Genomic DNA, 6,297 nt, shown 5'->3' on the forward strand with positions numbered 1-6,297 from the left:
CATTTTTTCTGAGGCTTGGGAGGGCTGCCAGAGGGTGCCAGGAGCAATCCAGTGTTGGCCGACTGCATGTTCATCAGTCGTGGGCCATTGGGCTGCTGTGGCCGACTGGATTTCATCAGTCGTGGGCACCTGTTTGCTGGCCGACTGCATTTATGCAGTCGTGGGACCTATTCAGCAGTCGTGGGCACTTTATCTGCTGGCCGATTGCCCTCCCAGGGATGTATATATAGGCCCCCAGCCCCCATACCTTATTTGTATCATTTCTCGGTATCTTCTTGTGTATATAGAGCAGAGTTACACGCCTACATCTCTCTCTCTCTCTTGTGCTATTTTTCTACCTGCGTTTTTGCTCTTGTGTTCCCAGATTTGGTCATCATCTCCGCTGCATATTCTGACATGGTATCAGAGCCCTAGGCTCTAGATAGGTCTTGGGATTTGTGTGAGCAAGAGGGGGCTTTTTTGTGGCTGATTGGTGGACTGTTCTGGACTGTTCGGGAAGAGGAGAAGCAAGAGGAAGGCGGGCTGATTTGCTGGACAACCACTTGCAGGTATCAGTTCTTCTTTGTTCCCACCGACCCACCCTTTTCAGAGGACATCCCCGCAATGGCAGATTTGTTTGAGATGGCCGAGAGACATGTGAAGATCCCGACACTCCCCACGTTCTCGGTGGACCGTCAGTTGGACGGGAGCAACTACGGCATATGGAAGGTTATGATGGAATCTGTTCTGGAGTCTTACGACCTCGTTGATTTCGTCGTTGTTGGTGTTCCACGGCCGGAAGTAGAGGAAGGGGAGTTACCATCAACCCGAAAGGACCGGGAGGCCCAGACACAGATGTGGGATCGTGTCAACGCCAGGGTCCGTTCGTTTATTTTCCTCAACCGCACACCACAGGTAATCAATCATGTAAAGCATATGACGTTGGCCAGAGGTATATGGCAGCATTTGGCCTCACTTTAAAACAGGGTATCGCCCATGAAGAGGATCTCCTTGGAAGTATAGATGTGGGTTATGAACCTTGCAAAGTCGTCGACGATGCGGGAGCATATTAACAAGCTGCAGGCTCTTCAGCAGGAAGTTCTTCAGGTTGGGAAGGAGATATCGTCAGAGGACATGGCCATCACGTTGCTGTCACATTTGCCCTCTTCGTACTCAGCATTTTACTCGTCTTTGATTACCAGTGGCAAGCTCAGCACCATCACGTGGGAGGAGCTTGTGCCCATGGTCATGGACCAGGAAGAACGATTCACGAACCCTCCTCAGGGTGGAGGTTCGGAGGCCTTAACTGGCCAACGGTCGAGAGGCCGTAACTCGGGCAAAGGGAACGCTTCATCGGAGAAGTCTTCTGAGAAGAAGTCCGACGCTGACCGCGAGAAACTGAAGGCAGAGAGGACCTGTAATGATTGTGGCGAGAAAGGCCACTATTGGAGGCAGTGTCCCAAGCGGAAGACCGAGAAGGGTGAAGATTCCTCAGTAGCAATCATGAAGACTCCAGCTTTTGTGCACCTGGAGGTGATGGACACCGATGTTTTATTTTCTTCAGGCAGGGAGGAGATTGGAGGACTCTCCGCAAACAGACACTCGGGAGTGGATTCTCGATAGTGGTGCTTCCAGGCACATGACTCCTTCCCGTTCTGGTTTACAGGATCTCTGCAGGCTTTCTGGTCATATTCTTACTGGGGATACGTCCACTATCCCAGTTCATAGTGAGGGCAGGATGGAGATAGTTCCCAATGGCAGGGGGGAAGCATTCCTCCTAGGTGTTGTATGTTCCGGCACTTGGTTTTCATCTGTTGTCAGTGCATCAGGTTTGCAAGACTGGTGTACGGGTGGAGTTTGATGAGCATTTTGTTGCTCTCCCGGACAAAGCAACAGGCCAAGTGGTTTGGGAAGGCGGAGTGGAGAATGGAGTTTACAGGCTTTCAGCACTCTCTCTCCTAGGTCCTCAGGCTTGTGATGAGTGGCAGTCTGTTTGATGGCCACTTGTGTGTGGATACGCTGCAAGTGCGGGCTTTCCAAGACCAGGTGGTGGATAGCCAGTAGATGGCAGCAGTTGGCAGGAACTTTCCAGTACTGATGTTGGTGGTTCTTGTGTTCGTGAGTCAGAGGAAACTGAACATGTCACTTATGCTCTGATGTCTCGTCATGTTCGGGACAAAGAACCTCCGGTAGATGAGGATGTTCTTTCCACGGGGACCTTTCGGAAAGCCAGGCAGGTGGCAGGTGCTTACTTGCAGAAGGAGGTGGTTTCTCCAGGCTTTGTGGTTCCGGATTCAGAGAGGGTGGTTGACAAGTTTCATCAGGTTTCCAGGACTTGTATGTGCACCGTAACAGGTGTTGATCCTTGTGAGCAGTGTGATGTCTCTGTGACTCAGAAGCTGTATGGTTCATGGATATGGTTGATGGACACCGATTGGACGGGAGCTTCCTGATGAGGCGGTTTAGCTCATGGTTGCAGATGACTCTTTGGGAGGCAGGATTGCGTTTCTTGTGGTTTTTGCGGCATGCGAAGGATCATGGACTCTTGTACACAAGAGGGGGGATTGTTGGATGGAGTCCGACTCCACGGTTGGAGTGACTCGGTTTGGAGAAAAGATCCGGACACGAGGAGATCTACTATGGCCCAGGAGCAGTTTTACGGAGCAGGAGGAGGTTACATTGCAGGTTTGGTGGGTTTCCACTAGAGGAACCCATGGTCACCCAGAGGCACTTTGTTCGTGAACACATCGTTGCTGATGACATCTTGTTGGAGTTCTGTTCGACGGAGGACAGTACGGTGGACCTCTTCATGAAGTCACTCTCTCAGGACTTGCTCGGATGGCACCCCAGCTCCCTGTGGTTGGTTTCACAGCCAGGAGCTGAGAGGGGGTGTTAGAAGTCATCTCCTGTCTAGATTTATACACCAGGGCCTTTGTTGTGGGTGTGCCTACCCTTATCAGGTGTTTTATCATTTTTCCTCACTCCCCGTATTTTTTTCCATTTTTTTTGAGGCTTGGGAGGGTTGCCAGAGGGTGCCAAGAGCAATCCAGTGTTGGCCGACTGCATGTTCATCAGTCGTGGGCCACTGGGCTGCTGGCCGACTGGATTTCATCAGTCGTGGGCACTTTATCTGCTGGCCGACGGCCCTCCCAAGGATGTATATATAGGCCCCTAACCCCCATACCTTATTTGTATCATTTCTTGGGATCTTCTTGTGTATATAGAGCAGAGTTACACGCCTACATCTCTCTCTCTCGTGCTGTTTTTCTGCCTGCGTTTTTGCTCTTGTGTTCCCAGATTTGGTCATCATCTCCGCCGTATATTCTGACAGCTTGATGTATACATTGGAAAAATACACTAGAAATACCTAATGTATTCATTGGAAATACATGATGTATCCATTAGATATACTTAATGTATCCATTAGAAATACATTAAGTATATACCTAATGTATCCATTAGATATACTTAATGTACCCATTAGCAATACATTGGAAATACTAGTTGTTGATGTTGTATCCATTAGAAATATTGGTTGTTGATGGTGTGCCCATTAGAAATACATTGGAAATACTGGTTGTTGATGGTGTGTCCATTAGAAATATAAGAAAAGAAATGGGAGATAATTTCTATGGATTTTGTGGTTAGATTACCACAAACGTTAAAGGGGGAATAATGCCATTTGTGTGATCGTTGATGATAGACTCACTAACATGGCCAACTTTATTCCTATGAGAGAGAAAATCTCAAATGTGCAACTTGCTCATTTGTTCATTGAGAATTTGTTTAGCCTTTATGGCTTGCCATTTATCCCTAACACTCAACACTCCTCTCGCGCCTTGCCTTGCCACCCGTGGAGATCCAAACCCTTGTAAGTAAAGATGAAGAACACCCCCCAAATGTCACCTCCTCAACAACCCTTCAAGGAGGTCATCGAGAAGGAGTGGATATAGCCAAAAGTATCCTAGCTGGCCAAGGAATGGTGTACTGCGACGGTGCCCAAGTAAAAGACCATTTTGCGAGAAGCCTCTATCTTTGGCTTGACAGAAATCTGCCAGGGGAAGCCCGACCCACTACTCTCGTCCTCCTGATCCGCCGTCAAGGATTTAACAAGGGACAAGCCTATGTTTGGTCCCAAAAACCTGACGGTCCACACCCCACTCTCCTAACTACAGGTGGCATCCAATGACTTCGGCACGCTCGACGAAAGACGACAGTGCGAGGTGGTGAAAATATGGCATCGGAGCCATGCTAATCGGCTGTTGCAGGCGACATCTTGTGGTTGTAGGCATTGAAGAAACGGCGTTTTCCCGGCATAGATGGGTGGTACATCGACGCCAGCTGGGCAGCGCTGTGAGGCGGCACTCGGGCGAATAGGGTGGCGATACACGGTGCATCTGGGCAGCTCTCCGGCCGACGCCTCAACGGTGGCAAGAGAGATCAAATAAAAGAAAAAGAAGAAAGACAAAAGGGGGAAGCGGGAACAAGGCAAGGCAAAGAGAAAGAGAAGGCGAGGTGGAGAGAAGAGAAGAGCGAAGAGGAAGAAGAGAAGCAGTGATGCAAGAGAGGAGAGGAGAGGAGAAGAAGTGGTAGGAGAAGACACAGACACCCACAGCGTAGACCGTGTAAGATCTCAACAATGAATATTGAAACAAGAGTCGTCCTCAGAGTCAATGTGTTACCATGACGTTCAGGGGAGCTCGATGCTTTGAAGTCCCAAATTTCTCACATAGTATATATATACCCCTTCCTTGTGGCTTTGACGTTTGCTCGATTTTGTTTTCAATATGTTGCATCAAATATCCAAAGATTGATCTCCTTCGATTTCTTGAACCAGTACATATGTGCTTTTCTAATAGCAAAAGCGATCTCAACGTCATGGGCCTGATGAGCTCAAATGTTGTTGGTCAGATTTTTTATCAATGTGAAGCTAAGTAGAAGATTGCTAGCTTGATTTCGAGGTCCAGAGTTACAACCAACTTAATAGCGTGATAGAGAAATTATACTAACACGTGCAAAGGCCAAAATGACCTATGAGACCAAATATACAATTTAAAGACCATAGAGCTCTTAGGATAAATTTGTCGTCCCCCCTCCTCCCCCAAAAAAAGAAAAAAGGAAAAAGAAAAAAAGAATGGCCCCACTAGTTTGCTAGTGGAATTGCAATGCTAGGCATGAGATATTCACCTCAACTAGAAGTGAACTTGTTTTGCTTTGCATAAATCCTGATTCAAACTCCCACACATAAGATTGCCCACTTTCCTCGTTTTCAAGTTACTCAAACTTTGTCCAATTCTGTGTTCTTGCATTAGGGCCAGATTTCTCTTTGATCCATATGAGATTTTTTTCCCTTGTAAGATTTGCAAAAGGACCTGATTACTCCATGATTACCTCTTTGAGAAACCATGGCATTATCTAAATCCCACTTGATCATTGCCAAAACTAATCCTTCAAAGAGCCTTTGCACGATCTTTTGGGCAATCTACCCATGCATATCCCACAAACCCTAGTTCATTTCTCTCAACATGGCCTATGACTTTGGGATGTGCTCTCACAAATTCTCCTTGGCTATTGTCTTGACACCACTAACCATCTCTTGTACAACTTCATCTCTTTCCTCACCTTGATGATAATTTCTTTTGTATATATGGTCTACGTGGTGAGCTCGATTCGTTCTTCAAGGTTACTAGACAATCTTCGAGTTCACAAAACCCCTTTTCAACAAAATGTTATTTACTCCAATAGGTATGTGGTCTCCCCATCTCCACTCTAAAGCAATGGAACGAGACATGAATCTATGCAATCACAATCCACACAACATGTGACATGCCTATGCAAGTATCCCAACCTCTGGATGAATCCATACATTGTGATCCTCAAGAAGTGAACTCTCTAGAACTTCATCTTCATAAGGTTTTTGGAAGAAGCCATCTGGCGTAGGTGTGTAGACTAAGGTGATCTAGCTACATGATCTGAATGGGTGAGATGGAGGAAGGGGACCTCTTAACTATACTGAAATGATAGGAGACAATCCATCTAGAGTCCCTACATTGGAGTGACAAACCAACTACCCAATCATGTGTCCCAAGCAAGCCTTGATAACCTATGGCTATCCAAGGTGTGGACGTGATGTATGTATGTCACCATCTTGAAATGTGCATCTACCACCGAGAAAATTGTCCCAAACTGTGCCAAGATGATGAGCGTGCTGTATCAACAGTTTGATCCAATTCATGCCATAATATATCATAATCTGAAGCCTCTCGATCCTCCTCCATTCCTCCTCATTGAGGTCTAGCACATGAAAAGGACTCCATA

Source organism: Cibotium barometz, chromosome 60 (genome assembly GCF_041138505.1).
Source record: "Cibotium barometz isolate CiBa-2024 chromosome 60, ASM4113850v1, whole genome shotgun sequence".
NCBI classification, from domain to species: Eukaryota; Viridiplantae; Streptophyta; class Polypodiopsida; order Cyatheales; family Cibotiaceae; genus Cibotium; species Cibotium barometz.